The 16,717-nt window shown below is 34.6% G+C and overlaps 1 protein-coding gene across 2 annotated transcripts in view; it reads right to left on the reverse strand.

Moving 5' to 3' along the window:
- Window positions 1–16,717, reverse strand: part of PELI1 (pellino E3 ubiquitin protein ligase 1) — a 54,992-nt gene that overhangs the window by 13,741 nt on the left and 24,534 nt on the right. The window contains exon 1 of one of the 2 annotated variants that reach the window (XM_036028047.1): window positions 10,315–10,506. The exons of the other annotated variant lie outside the window; for it this stretch is intronic. The gene's annotated coding sequence lies outside the window, so the exon portion shown is untranslated. Of the gene's footprint in view, window positions 1–10,314; window positions 10,507–16,717 lie in introns of those variants that run through there. 2 annotated transcript variants of the gene reach the window in all.

Here is a 16,717-nt window from a genome sequence, read left to right on the forward strand (position 1 = left end):
GCATTTATCCTAGAGAAATGAAGACTTCTGTACACAAATGTTTAAAGCAGCTTTATTCCTATTATGTGTACTAGTTCTCAGCAATAAAAAGGAATAAACTACTGTTAGATGAAAACAACATGGATAAAATCTCTATATAGAAATATGCTGAGTAAAAAAGCTAACAACCTTCAAAGGTAACATTCTTGAAATGACAAAATTATAGAAATGAAAAACAGATTACTGGTTGCCAGGAGTTAAGGAGGGGGCAGGAGTAGGACCTAAGTGGGTGTGGCTATAATGGGCAATAGGAAGGACTTAAGTGGTGAAGTGTTCTGTATCTTTAACAATATCAATATTGTGGTTGGGAAATATTACTGAATATTAAGTTTTATAAGATATTATACCATTGGAGTAAATGGGGTAAAGGGTACACAGAATCTCTGTATTTCTTCCAATTGCATGTGAATCTACAATCATCTCAAAATAAAAGTTTAATTAAGCCCTGGCTGGCTCAGTTGGTTGGCTCAGTTGGCTGGAGCATCATCCAAAAACCAAAAGGTTGCTAGATTCTCAGTCAGGGCAATATCTAGGTTTCAAGCTCGATTCATGGCTTGGTTGAGAATGGGAGGCAGCGGATCCACGTTTCTCTTTCACATCAATGTGTCTCTCCCCACCACCCGACTTCCTCTCTCTCTAAAATCAATAAAAAAAAAATATCCTCAGTGAGGATTAAAAAAAAGAATCTATAAAAAAAAGCTTAATTACAAAAATATAAATTTGACATAAGTATAAAAAACAAAAGCCTGACACTTCTGATGTGATTTTTCAGAAAAATCACTATAATAAACAATCCCCACAATACTCTCAGGTCTATTTCATTAGCAGTTTAATGGAACTAGATATTTGCTATGTCTATTTCTCTCCCCAGTCTTCCTATTAGGCTTGTTCAAAAAGTTCACAAGAAAACTCTAATGCTAACCCATAAAGGTGTTCTGGTTTTATAATTCCACCAAAAGATTTCATAGGAAACTCATGAATGAAAAATACCTACTGTTTTTTTTTCTACTGTACAGTAAAATGCAGCCTGTATATAGGTGCAACTTTTGGAGAGAAAGAAACACAGTATTTACAGCCCAATGATTAAGAACAAGAAGGCTTACCCAGCTTGACCTTTTTATTCCTTTTAACTGACATAAACATTTAGATTAGCAATTCAGACAGCATACCAACTTTTGTTGTAAGTTAAAACATGCTTAATAAATTAATTTTAACGTAAAACACACTTAAGAATTATTTTAAGAAAAACTCCATTCACTCAAATACACTATAAAATCCTCTTATCTTCCCAAATAAATCTGAAGAATTAATTAAACTCAAATTCTAAATTAAATTTTAACAATACTGCTTAGTCTACATTTGGATTTCTATTTAAAATTTAGGAAATGATGGTTTGCCATTTTTAGTTGCAAATAATTTCCTTTTAAAAAGCTTATTTATTTAAAGTCTATTTGAATAGAATAAATAGTATTACACAGATGTGGCAAAAATCTGAAAGTGATATCTGAATGCTCATAGTTGGCTGATACTAGTCTATTGTACGGCTAGCAAGTACTAGCTCATGTTCTAGTTCTAGCTCTCTATGAACAAAGCAGTATGTTTCCTCATCTCTAAAAATTAAGGGACTAAAGTAGGCTGAAGAGAATTTTGGAGCTGGAAATACATGAGACTATAGTAGTCCTAAAATAAGAATTTATAAGTAATGTGCACATAGCACTATAATTTAGTCCTTACCTTTATAGAAAAAGAAACAATTTTTACCTTAGCCAAGAAAAACAATGTATTTCTAATTACACTCATTCTACTTAGGTCCTGATCTTGGGATATTTTATCAGTGAAACTAAAGTTTCAATAGCAGGAACACACTCAAGCTTGGATTCTATTTCTGTATCTAATGATTGAAAACCTATAGTACAGGGGTGTCAAACTCATTTTCACTGGGGGCCACATCAGCCTTGCAGTTGCCTTCAAAGGGTCTAATGTAATTTTAGGACTGTATAAATGTAACTACTCCTTAACAGTTTTGAGAGAGCTTGGCACTGCCACGGGGTAAAAAAAGGTGGAAGGCTGGATTCGGCCCACGGGCCTTGTGTTTGCCACCTGTGCTATAGTAAAACACTTGAATATTGGTTATAATAACCAATTGGTTAAAATAACCCAATTTAAAGTTTTCTTAAATTTAAAATGGCATATAATCAATTTACATATAACTGGCATCTTAAACTATGAATAAAATGTGCCATGACAGCTTTTTCTCCTTGAACCTTTCACTGCAGTTCTAATATATGTTGACAGGTGACTGTTGTAAAGAAGTTGTTGGAATCTCTGTATTCTGAAGAAAGATTAATGCTCTTCACAATACTGTAGAATCTTAGCAGCTAGACAGTGCTCTAGCACTCTCTTTATATATTCTGCTTTAAAATCTGGATAAGATACAGGATTCTTCAACATCGATTTCTGAAGACATGCACTTGATGACTTGAAATGACTACATACATCAATCAAGTTTATTCTAATGCCTCAATTACTGGGCCCAGCTGTTGGTATGCAATTAAGTTAGTTGGTCAGACTCATCTCCCTACCCCCTGCCATATTCAGTTCTATCCCAAAGAGATGCAGCACAAAGAACATGAAATAGCACCATCAATTCTACCTGAAACGGGAAAAAAATATTAGGGAAAATCTTTCTAAGATAAGGCTGTTTTCTACATAATATCAGTGACTTTGAACCTGTACTTGATCCTTAAAAATTAAGCATGTTGCTCTATCAGCAGGAATCTTCCCATGTCAAAAATATTTTTTAAACAAATATATTCTGGAATAGTGTTACCTTTGGTGTATAGTGGGAAAACATGAAAAGTTAGCCATAAAATACATATTAATTTGAAGAAGTCTTATCAATTTGACTGATATAACATTCTGATCATTTGTTCTTCAAAGGCCAGTGGACTACAACTATTTTCATATCAAGTCTTCCCCCAAAGATGACTTTCTGTAACATAAAATATAATAGTCTGTTTCACCTAAGGAAGGAAAACTGGGAAGTCAATCTTTGCTCAAACTGCTCCCTCAACATAATATATTTGTTCTTTTATTATTTACATTGAACACACCCTTTTTCTTACCTACTAAACACAAAATTCCTGCCCTGAAAAAAATAAAAAGCAAAACAAATACTAAATAAAGGACAAAACAGACCTTATATAGATGTTTATATTCATCTTTTGAACACTTCTATTTTGGTGGGCAAGTGAGTAGGCTCAAAGGAGTGTTGAGAAAAAAACATTAAAATATGAAAATGATATGATAAAAATATAATGTGGATTGCATACATTATCTCTGATGAAACAGATTTCCATCTATACTAGAGTTCCTTTGTGGTTGATTTCAAAAGAATGACTCAAACAAAGAACTTTTTTGGTATATTTGTGGCAGAGCCATTTTATGAAACCAAGTCAGCTGATGATTGAAGGAAGTTAAATTTACAGCAGCTTCTTACTGGTAAGAGTGAAAAATTAATTACCTTCTTCCTTCTTTCACAATTAACAGGATTAATAAGCAGCATCTTTCCACAAAAGGAGAGCAGGGATAGGAGAAACAATAGTGTCAGAAGTAGGAGTATGAGATTACTACTTTTGTCAGTGTCTTCTAGCTTTCTCAGTACAGCAGTAAAAGATGTAATATCCATGTTCCTTTTTCCATAATACAGGGCACTCACTCCCTGGGCAAATTCCCAGCCTCCTCCTTAGGGAAGGCAACCGACATGCTAGATAGTAAGACTTTCCTACCTAGTTCACAGGGCTTTTGTGATATTCTATCACCCACTAGGATCATTGTTTTTCTACCAGGATGAAAATAAGTTAACATCCTTCCCAGGGACAGTATTTGTTCCTATACACTAGGGTTTCTCAACCTTGGCACTACTAACATTTCGGCATTGCGAGGGGCTGACCTATGATTATAGGAGGGTCAGCAGTGCCCCTGACCTCGATAACTGCTAGATGCCAGTAGCATCTATAGTTGTGCTAGTCAAAAATGTCTCACCTTCCCACCCTTCACCCTATGAGAACCACTGCTCTAAATCTCAAATTGGGGATGCCAATTAGTTTTCAGGAGGGTAATTTGCCCTATTTTTGACATAGTGCTCAGCACATAGTAATAAGGCATCTGAAAAATGTTTTCTTATTAACATCATACTGATGTCTTAAAGGGTTTCCACTCACACTTGTGTTAGTAAAGGCAATGGCTTTAAAGATAGCTGTAGTTTCAGTATTTTATTAGAACTGAAAGAGTAGTTGGGAGTGACAATGGGAGAACTACCAACATACCTTGATAGTAATTATTAATATTTCTATGCATTTGATTATTTTAATATTGAAACAACCTCTGTCAAGTAGTTGAAGGGAAGTACCTATATGGCCAGTACTAGTAGACTGATGTTCATAGAAATGTTAACCTGTAGAGGCCAGATAAGGAAATATCTTCTTGACCCAGAAGACCCATGCCTAGAAAAATTAAAAGCAGGCTTTGGAAAGCATGGAGGAATTCTTTGAAATCAAAAGGAGTGTCAATCTGAATCAACCTTGGATTAAGGTCTATAGTGCACTTGTACAGACTGTTAATTAGCAAAATGCTTTCACATAAGATTATTTTATTTGACCCTCATATCACAGCCCTGTGAATTAGGTAGGAAAGTCTTATTAAATCCATTTTCTAGATAAGGGAACTCAGTATGTCAGTCAGAAACACCAGTGACTAGTTCAAGGCCAAACAGGTAATATTTGGCAGAGTTAGAACCAAATCCCCTATACTGATTTAACATGCATTAACTCATTTATTTCTAACACAACTGCATCAAGTAAAATTGTTATCCCCATTTTATAAATGGGGAAATGAAGCTCCTAGAAGTTAATTAGTCTGGGTTTTCTGATACCAATTATCACACCCCAGACAAGGTTTGATAGGACTGATTCCTAAAAAAGAATGAGATACTCTGCGCAATGGGACCACTTAGGAAAGAGACTATAACTAGAAGATATACCTGTGTAAAATAAACCCTAAACAAGTTATACTCCAGCATAGACTTGTACGCACTATTCAGTTATGACTAGTGCTTTTTGAGATTTGAAACTTTGTCACTTCCTCAGTGCTCACTTTATTTGTCAACCCTGTTTCCTGATAGTGACCAACAAGAAAAACTTCAGTAAATGAAGGGGACTTTGCATATTTGTTTAAAAAATGGGGTGAGGAGCCCTGGCTGGTGTGGCTCAGTGGACTGAGTGCTGGCCTGCAAACTGGAAGATTGCCAGTTTGATTCCCTGTCAGGGCATGTGCCTGGGTTGTGGGCCAGGTCTGCCATTGGGGGCATGTGAGAGGCAAGTGATCCATGTTTCTCTCACACATCGTTGTCTCTCTTCCTCTTGCTTTCCCTCACTCTAAAAATAAATAATAAAACCTTAAAAACAAACAAACAAAGAAACAAACAAATGAAAAATGGGATGTGGAGAAAGGAACCCAAGGGGAAAAACAGGGTATTACATTAAGTCAAATTCCTGATACCATCAAGAAGAAAATTGTATTAGAAGTAAGTCCTGACAGCCTAGGAACACAAAACTTCGTGTATTCCCTGAAAAGTGACAGGCAAGAAGAAACTGCAGGGCAGTCAGTATTCCTGATCAGGGAAGGGGTTTAAATACAATCCCACCACCCTATGCCAAAATGGTCACTAATTCCCCACATTTAGAAAATGTTATTTTAAAAGACACAACAAAGGACTGAAACATTTTTATTGTACCTTACCCATGCTTACTTGGCCTGTATTCAATTCTTTTAGATTGCCAAAGTTCTAGAATATACTTCTCAGAAAGCAGGACTAGAAATTCCCCTAGGTTTAACCATTAAAGTCCTGAACAAAATTCTGCAGAAAGTAGCAAATTTGGCGGGATCAGATAGTTATTTGGAACAAAAAAGTATATTCATGGGAAATTCTATCATTTTATAAAGTTAGCATCCAACACTGGCAGTCAGCTCATGCTCTGCCCACCTTCTTTCATAGTGGCTAACGCTGGGTTCTGTCTCTGTGCCAAACACTATTAGGAGCACTTTACATGTGTTATCTGATTTACTCCCCAGAACAACTATATGAGATAGAAACTATAATAACGCTCATCTTATAGATAAGAAGCCTGTGGTTTCAAACTCTAGTTAACACTCTGGAACTGCTGAAAATACAAGGGATTGGGGGGACTAGAGAGCTAATTTGGGAAATTAAACAACAAACAAGAAAATCCCCAACTCTTTTCCTACTAGGGATAAAGTATTAAAGAGTGAGAGTTTACATTAAATGCTATTGCCCCAACATGGGGATAAACTTCTGTAATACTGACTAACCATTTTAATTTTCTCAGTAACTCAGGCATTTAAAGCTGAGTTTAAAATTTCCTTGGATAAAATTTAAACTTGGTTTTAATGAATGAATGATTTTATTCATTTTTTTCCAACCAATTTAAATCTATGCCAACTTATGAAATAATAATTTAAAAAACAGAACACTGAGTCCATGGTCATATTTTTCTATTCCAGGAATAAACCATATCAATCTTATGTAAGTTATGGGCCCTTCCAAAAAAGGTATTGTGTAATGATTATTCTGGACAGTTAAATTATCCCCAGAAACAGAATAATCTGGGTTTTCTTTAGTCCTTATAAAACACTGACCAAGTTACGTGGATTTTTTTTCTTTTAAAGACAACAATAACCTCAAAGATATTTATTAATTATAAATATAATTAACCAACTGACCATCTTAACCAACTGACCAAGTTTAACAATCTGTAATGAGACATTTTTGATATCATGCATCCTTTGATTATAATGTACTGAGAACACATCAGTTCTGTGATACACTGACAAAAAAATGCATAACCTTGATCTAATCATGAAAAAACATCAGAACAACTCAAATTGACAAATGTTCTGCAAATAACTATCAGTACTCATTTAAAGTGCCATGGTCACGAAGCACAAGAAAAAACAAAGAAATTCCCAGATTGGAGTAGATAAAGGAGATGCAACAACTACATAGAATTATATATTATCATGAACTGGATCCTGGAACAGAAAAAGGACATTAGTGAAAAACTGGTTAAATTGAATATGGTCTACAGTTTAGCCAATAGTATTGTATCAATGTTTATTTCCTGGTTTTGATAAATATATTCTGGCTATAAAGACTGTTAAACTTTAGAGGAAGCTGATTATAGAATATATATAAGCTTAATTCCTTTTACTTCCCACATTTTCTGTAAGGCTAACTTATTTGAAAATAAAAAGTAAAAGTAATAATAATGAAAAACAAAATAGCCCTTTGAATTTAATAAAAGGCATTAAAATATGAATTCAAGATTCACAGTTTGCCTCTTTCCAGCCTTCTTACCACCTAAAGGTACAAGATGTCCAAGCTGTACTGATCCTGTCAAATCACAGCATCTGCCAGGTCTCATAGCCTCTTTCTGATCTGAAACTGCCCCTTTGGTTAAGAGAGTATTACTACACAAGCGTGGCCACACACTGAACTGAACAATATCTAAACTAAAGTAATCCACCAACATATTGACCAGAATTTGACAAAACCATGCTTCACTAGTTTTTCTTAAAAAAAAAAAAAAAGATACAAGGGCAATTTTATTATTGAATGTTATAGGTAGGTTTTTTTTTTTATCAGAAAACACTTTGTATATGCAATTATATCACAGCTTCTGAATTAATGCTATACACTGAAATCTTTAACTGTCATATTTGAATTTATCTGAGTCTGTCTACCTAACTACCGGAATTCTGCTCTTAAAAAAGTTTATGAAAGGGAATAGACGGGGGGATCTGGGAGGAAGAAAAGTGAGGAAGCACCAGCCCTGGGTAATTCTGACATTTCATTTTAAAAAGCCAGAAAGTCAAACACTTTCCTGAATTATTCACTAATTATTCATTGTCATGTTTTCCTCAAGCTAGAGGAGACACTTATGAAGGACTAAGTAAAACAACAACTGGACGTAGGGTCAACTCTTGAGGACACTGGCCCTTGTGGGCTATATACAGGGTCCTTCATGAATTACCAAGTCTATAAAACCAGCTCTATAGGCACATGATTTTCTCATCCTATAAAATGGTGACAGTATTTCCCACACCTCATAGAATTTGTCATGAGCAACCAAAGCTGCACTGAAATCTGGATGCTGGGCTGTCTGCTTGGTTCACTCATTAACTACAGAAGTCATAGACTTCTGGGTCTCCTGCAATTATTCAAACTGTGCAAGTTATGCCAGTTATTTTCAAGGAACAAATGTAATGTGAAAAACAAAACAAGTGTCTGTTAAATATCTAATATGTATTTAGGTAGGCATACAAAGCAGGTCCTAGTAATAATACTTCATTAATTTATGGTGATGCTGACCCATCACTTAAGATTCAATTATTTTCTCAGAGTTTCACCTTTATTTCTCAGTATCTAAACAAATGTTTATAATCTGTTCTTTATAGATAACTTAGATACAATGTACAAAATTCTAGTTTTTCTACTGCTCTAATGTATAACAGGCCTTGAAATATAATCAAAGGCCTCAAAAATCATTACAACTAGTTTCAAGGTTGAATGCTATATAAATGTTTGATTCTCAATAAGGGAAAAAATGGTGCAGCTAAGTAAAATTAAAATTTAGTATATGCAGTTCCTGCCCTTACAGGAAAGTTAATAGTTTCACAATTCCATTACAAACTATCTTTAAAAGGTATGGGAAAAAATGTAGTTGAAAATTCAAATTACAATTGAATCTCCAATATTGCTTCTAAGAGTAAAGTTACCTACTGACAGAGAATCATTACTAGAAGATAACTATTACTAATCTCACCAACAAACAAAAGTTTCATCTTATGAGAGTTCTAGTTTTCTCTTTGGTTCATGAAAAGTTCTGAAAGTAGGAGCTGATCTTTCATTGACCAAATAATAATGTTTTCTCCATAAATTTTTACAACAGTAATTTACAGCCATTGTGAGAAGCTAAGTACATCTATTTTTTAGCTAAGTGAGTATTTCAAATCCATATGGTATTCATCTTTAACTCTTTCATTAGGAAAACAGTACATACATACAGCTGGGCTATTTCTACAAATTTTCTCTCTAATTATTATTGTATTTTTACATTACAAATACATCAATAGGTAAATTATGATCAATTTAAATTATGATTGTAATTTGTAACTCTCCTCATCACTGATTTACAGTAACTGCCACTTTATACATACACAAGAGAGTGAACATTTCCTCCTCACAAACAGATTAGAAAATGATTTTTTTTAAAAAAAAAGAGCACATCATTGGGCAACATGTCAGTATTCTAACAAGCAGATTCAGTTTTTCATGAATTTCCTATAGAAAGAAAACATTCTCAATTATCTTTCTTTTAATAAAAATAAAATGACTAAAAAAAAACTGCTGGGAACTATCATTGTTCATTTTTTAGCAGAAAGAGCACCCCCTCGTGTTCCCATAAATTACCAGATCTAAAATTATTAAATCTCTTCCCACCATATCAGAGGAAGAACAAAATATTGAGGTAGGAACATTAGTTAAAATCCTTATAAAGTAAGAGTCTCAGTATTAAAAAAATTCTTTATATTTTTTCCCTATCTTGTGAAAATGTTTAAACAGTAGACTGAAGTTATCCTAAAGGTCTAGATCTCTTTGAGAACCATTCAGGAGATTTATGGTAAAAACAAAAACAAAAACCAAAAAAACTCGATTCTGAATAAACTGTCAGCACCAAAGTACAATGGCAGCACCATCATTCTCAAACTTAGTAACTCAAAAGAAAACAACACACAATATTAAGTTCCAAAGCACGTAAAAAACACACACGCAAATACTGCAGCTTAGATGGAAAAGTATTACAAATGAAGAGTTTTCAGCTCTGCTGACAGGCAATAAACACCCAGTTATTTTTCTTATGCGTTCTTAAATACTGACAGGAGGTGCGAATCAGTGTAAAGCCTCCCTAAAAATACAAAACCCTTGGAACTTGAGATTTATTCAGCCTTTTCTCTAAAACAGAAGGCAATGCAGTTCATACATAATACACTTCTAAAGCTGAATGTGAAACAATATGAAACAATTAAATATAAGTGATCTGATTAATTATGATCCAAATCATTCCTTTTACAAACTTACATTTAACCTGAAGCACTGACAATGTTACACTAAAAATTAAACCAGAGAACACCTACCTCTTTATTCCATGGCTTATCACAAGCTAGACAAACGACCTTCTCAGCAGAACATAAAATCCAGATAGTATTTAAAGCATCTTCCAATTACACTTGGAACCACACACTGAATAGCTGTCTGCTCAGTGTTCTTTCACTTAAGCATCTCATAATGTGTGTGGGCGAGCCTGTGTTATGCAAAATAGGTAAACACTATATAATTCTAGATTCTATTGGCTGAAGTGAGAATTCACTTCTCTCTCACTTCCTCCTTAAGGAAGTCTGTGGCCCAAAAGGGAAGAAACGGAAGTCAGCAGGAAGCACAGAACAATTTTTAACACAGGCTTATTTTGAAGTTATGGAATTAGGTACTTTAAAAGGGATTATTCTATTTCTTAAAAGGCTGATTTAATTAACTACATAAATGCTCTATAAATGTCAGAAGTATAGCTATGACACTAACCTACCTTTTCATGACAGTGTAATAGCCTAGACTATTTTAACAGATTTGGTATAATAATCTGTTAAGAAACACTCCATTAAAAAAAAACCCCACAAGAATCAATACAATTCATATGTGAAGAAAGAGTGCCCCCTTTTAGCACTAAGCAAATGAATCAGGTATTTTGGTTTTGTTATGAAACACTATATATCCCAGGCACAAGAATAGGTGAAAATTCAACCTCATTTTCAACTGACCAGCTTTATACTTTAAAATAAATCAGATTCATTAGCTGCTCACGAACACGGAGAAACGACAGCAGTACCCAGAGGTGAACTGGGAGGATACAGGCTTCATCAAATACCTACTTTAGATTATCCTATTTGTAAACTTCATTTGAGTAGTTCTTGCTTGCTACTACTCCAGATTATCCTATACCTTATGTGGTGAAGGGTTGTGCAAGAAACTAGTTGATTCTTTTACACAGCCAAAGATTAACTTGCTTTGTGCTTAATTACATTTAAGATTTTTAAAACATGCTAAATTAAGTCCTAAGAGTAAATGCTAGTTCAAGCTTGTTTAAAAAGCTGCATATGCAAATCATCTATACCAGTGATTTTCAACCTTTTTCATGTTATGGAACACATAAAATATTACTAAGATTCTGTGGCACACCAAGAAATATATTTTTTGCCAACTTGACCAAAAAATAGATACAATTTTGATCTATTTACACAAAAAAGGAATTACCTACCCTTTTTGTTCTGAAGTGACTTTTAAAAATATCAAATGTCTAAACTTATATATGAGGATTTCTGGTAACAAGAATTAACCAATCAAACACAAATTTATTATGCAATGTGACCAATAAGATGCAATTCTATTATTATGACCTATATATTTATGGTTCAGGACAGGACATTCACACTGAATGGCTACTGTCCTCTTTTTATTTCACAATGTAAGGGAAGAGTGGTCAGTGCCCCTGACTAAATAGTTAGTATTGCATGTCTTAAAAACTCTTGCAGCACACTGGTTGAAAATCATTGATCTATACTATCTACCCATTAAACATATTCAACTTGAGTCTAGGGGCAGATATTCTCCTATATAAAAATACTGTTGGTGGTCTTAAGTCTAATAATATCTTGTCACCTAATGCCTTGGTAGAAGGTGAACCACCCTCCACTTCACAGCAGCAAGTTTAATTCTGTTGCTTCCCAGCATTCCACAACTGTGTCACAACCCCTGAAGCTGTTCTTCAGTAAATCTGCATAATGTTTCTTTTGCTTGTTCTGCTGGCAGCAGGCCCACAGAGGCTACTGTGACATAAATCTGCTCAGGTATCCTGCTTTTGTCTAACATAGATACACATCCAGTCCAGGAGACACATCCATACATATGATCCGCACATACTCTAAGATTCTGCTGTTTGGTGAGCCTGCCTTGGTCATGTGATTCTAGTCTGTTGAAACTACTCAAGAAGCCGGACATGACAGGCCCAATACTCATACTAAACGGAATGTAGTTGTGACTGTGCCACAACAAAACCTGAGGACCTGCCATCCTTTAGACCAACACACTGACTCTCTTATTAATTGTAGGAATGTAATTCTTGTTCAATTCCTACGGCAACCAAGGTATCAATAGCTCACGTGAACTACCTTAATGATTGAGAAGAGCATTAAGAGTATGAAGATTCCTTATGTATATCAAGCTCTATTTATACAAAATAATCTATCTCCTAAGGGAATATATTTTTCTTAAAGAGCTCTTACACATCAAAAACAAAACCTCTTTTTTTTTTTTTTTTGAGAATGTGAACTATTTTTATAATAGGACAAGAGAGAGAAGGGTTGGAATTAAGTTTTTAAGCTTTTCTTTCCCAATCTGAATTCTGATTTTTTTTTTTTGGTAAAGAACTTCCTTCTTTTTGCTTTTCACATATGCTGTATTTATAGTGATGTCTGATTAATAACACCATGGAGACCAGTCAAATACAAAAACAAAACTGTAATGAGCTTTCTTGGCTGGTGGGAATCAGTTACCAAACTTGAACAAATGAACCTACATCTAAATGACCTTTCCTGTCACTTCTCCCATATCTGGCTTGGCTCAAAGGTGTCTGAAAACTTCCTTGTCTTCATCTACAATGCCTGAACTTCTGGGAATTACCTCAGTTGAGGCCAGGGAACAATGATCAACTTTCAACACACCGTGAAAATGTTTAAAAATTACTCCAGAAAAAACTAAAACAAACCTCACCCTCCCTCCCCACAACTGTGCACTTACCCCACAATTTCTAGGCCTTTTCAGTTGTTTTTCTTTTCTTTTTCTTATGGTCCTGTTTTTCTTCTTATTTAGCTGTAGCCTAGGTTTTGATTTTACCCTTGAACACAACTGACCTCCTAAAGCTTGCTTCTTCTTTAATGATGTCTGAGTACTTCTAAGGAAGCAATGAAGCACTCATTCCTCACAGGCCCTTTGCTTCTAGCCACACCCACAGCAGGTGTGTAAATTATTCCATCCTTTAGTTGCACCTCACTGGTGACACTTAGGTCACGTTCCTCTAACCTAAAAGGTAAACTCACATAGAAAGCATTTGTTATTCTGCAGTAATTCCTTCCCGAATATCTACATGTGTCAAGGTTTTTACTTGCCCAATCCATCTAACTCTAATCTTTTTGAGGAGAAGATACCATACACTGAAGCTTAAGATTTTTCAATAAGGCGTAATTCTTCCTCACTGGGACAGGGAGAAGAAAAACAATCACTGGTTTAACTGTATCATATCACATTTTAAAGCTGGAAAGAACCTTAAAAAATAACCTGCTCAACTTGCTCAATTTTCCTTCCAACTCCCTCTATTTTATAGATGAGAAAAAAATCTATATCCAGAGAGGGTAAGTTATTGATGAAGGTCACTAGGCTAAGTAAATAGACCTTTCTGACTACTATACGAGTTTTATTAGTTTTGGAGGCAATAACACAAACTCTAAAGAACAGAGCAGTCAGCCAACAAGTAACTCATACCTTGCATTATGTAAGTACAGTATTATCACATGAGATGGCCAAATCTTCACCTCTAGTTTTATTCTCTGCTGTGCGTTATTATAATTTTATACCAGAAAGAGAAAGCTGAAAATAAGTCAAATAAAAAATACAATTAGCAAACCATGGAGATTTGTTTCTTTCTGCTCACCAGATAGGCCATGCCTCCCCAAATTAGCTGTTCACACTCCCACTTTATGGACTTTGCTAATGTGGAAGTCTCCTTAAACAAAACAAAGAAATCTATATACCAAAAGTACTGCCACACAGAGGACCTGAATAGATACTTCACCAAAGAGGATATATGAAAAGACGTTCAACATCAATCATGATCAGAGAAATGTAAATTAAAGCCACAATGAAATACTGCCTCGTATCCGTTAGAATGGCTAGCATCAATAAATTAACAAACAAGTGCTGGTGAGACTGTGGAACCCTTGGATGTTGGTAGAAATGCAGATTGGTATAGCCCCTATGGAAAACAGTACTGAGGGGCCTCAAAAGGTTAAAAATGCAACTGCCTTATGACCCAGTGATTCCACTGCTGGGTATATATCTGAAGAAATCCAAAAACAGTAGTTCATAATAATATATAAATCTCTACATTCACTGCAGCATTATCTATAATAGCCAAGTTATGGAAGCAACCCAAGTGCCCATCAATAGATGAGTGGATAAAAATGTTGGTGTAAATATATATAATTACACCATTTGCAACAGTATGGATGGACCTAAAGGGTATTATGCTAAGTGAAATAAGTCAGTCAGAAAGACAAATACCATATGATTTCATTTATATGTGGAATCTAAAGAACAAAATAAACAAAATTGAAACAGACTTAATTGACACAGACAGAACAGACTGATGGTTGCCAGAGGGAAAGAGATTTGGGGAACTGGGTGAAAATGGTGAAGGGATTAAGTACAAATTGGTAGTTACAAAACAGTCACAGAGATGTAAGTACAGCATAGAGAATATAGTCAATAATACTATAATGACCGTGTATGGTGCCAGGTAGGTACTGGAAATACTGGGGGGACCACTTTGTAAAGTTTATAATTGTTTAACAACTATGTTGTACACTTGAAACTAATACAAAATAATACTGAATGTAAGCTGTAATGGAAAAACAAAATTTCAAAAAAGAAAAATAATGGAATGCCACAGATAACCCAAAGTACAGGAAAAATATTTGCAAATCACCTGATACAGATAAATCTGTATCTACATACAAATATATAAAGACTCTCCCAATTAAATAATAAAAAAATAAAAGACCCAATTAAAAATTGGTAAGGGATATGAACTGACATTTCTCCAAAGAAGAAATACAAATAGCCAGTAAGTACATGAAAACATACTCAACATCATTAGTCATTAGGAAAATGCTGATCAAAAGTACAATGAGATATACTCCACACTCCCTAGGATGGCTATGATCAAAAACAGTTAATGACAAGAATTGACAAGGATGTAGAAAAGTTGCAACCTTGAGGTAGGAGAGAAAAATGGTGCAGTTACTTTGCAAAATAGTCTGGCAGTACCTCAAGAGATTATACATAAAGTTATCATATGACCCAGGAATTCTACTCCCAGGTGAAATAAAAACATATGTCTACACAAAGACCTGTGTACAAACGTTCATAATGCACATTATTCATAAAAGCCAAAAAAGGGAAACAATCCATATGTCCATCAACTAATGAATGAACAAAGAAAATGTGGTATATCTAAACAATGGAGTATTATTTGGCAATAAAAAAGGAATAAAATACTGATACATGCTACAACATGGATGAACTTTGAAAACATTATGCTAAGTGAAAGAAGTCAGTCAAAAAGGACTATACATTGTTGATCCCATTATAATATGAAATGTCCAAAATGGGAAAAAACAAAAAGTAAGATTAGTGGCTACCTATGGCTGCGTTGGGGTGGGGTAGCGACTGCAGGGATTGGGGAGTGACAGCTAAAGGCTATAGGGTTTTTAGGTGATGAAAATGTTTTAAAATTGATTGTTGTGATAGTTGCACAACTGTGACTATACTAAAAACCACTGAGGTGTACACTTTAAGTGGATGAACTGTGTAATATATAAATAATCTCAATAAAACTGTTATAATAAATAAACAGAGCATTTATCACATTTTTAAAAATCTGCCATAAACTTAAGATCACTGGTTGTGGGCACACATTTGGAATTCAAATACTGATTTTTTTGAAGAACAAAACACCAGAAAAACTGTGCAGCTTTAGAACTTGTGTAAGTTTAAAAAAATCTAGATATTTATACTTCTTCTAAAACCAGACTGAGGGAATAATCATTTGAACATTCTACAAGATATGTAAGTTTTCACAGAGCTGAAGACTTTCCCAAACCAACTGCTTTTTGTACCAGAAATTACAAAATTCATAACTAGGGTTGGAATTTTTAATCTCCTATTCTGTTTCCATCTAGCTTTAATTGTAGACATAGATTTCTGTTGACATCTTACATCACTTTAAATAAATGCAACTGATGGTTGTAATCTCTGACACCAGCCAAGTAATCAATTCTCTGGCACCAACGGGGTGTCCAACCATTCAATTCAATTCTGAATTCTGACACTACCTGGACTTACCTCAGATCCCACAAGTTAAAGGGCTCAGTTCCACAAGACTGCCCCACTTTAGGTTCCTACCAGTCACACGTCCAGGCCACCCTTACTTCTGACAGACTGGCTGTAAATCAAGAATTCCCCTGTCCTGCTCATGTTCCATAATTACTAGTATAGCTCACACAACTCAGAAAAACACTTCACTGATGTTTTTCTTTTATTATAAAGGAAAATATTGTCTTATAATACTATTTGGCTAAATAGCTAAAAATAGTTTTAACAAATCAAAACTAATACTTCTAGTTTTTGAGATGGTATCTCTTCACAACAGGA

Source organism: Phyllostomus discolor, chromosome 6, assembly GCF_004126475.2.
Source record: "Phyllostomus discolor isolate MPI-MPIP mPhyDis1 chromosome 6, mPhyDis1.pri.v3, whole genome shotgun sequence".
Lineage (NCBI taxonomy): Eukaryota > Metazoa > Chordata > Mammalia > Chiroptera > Phyllostomidae > Phyllostomus > Phyllostomus discolor.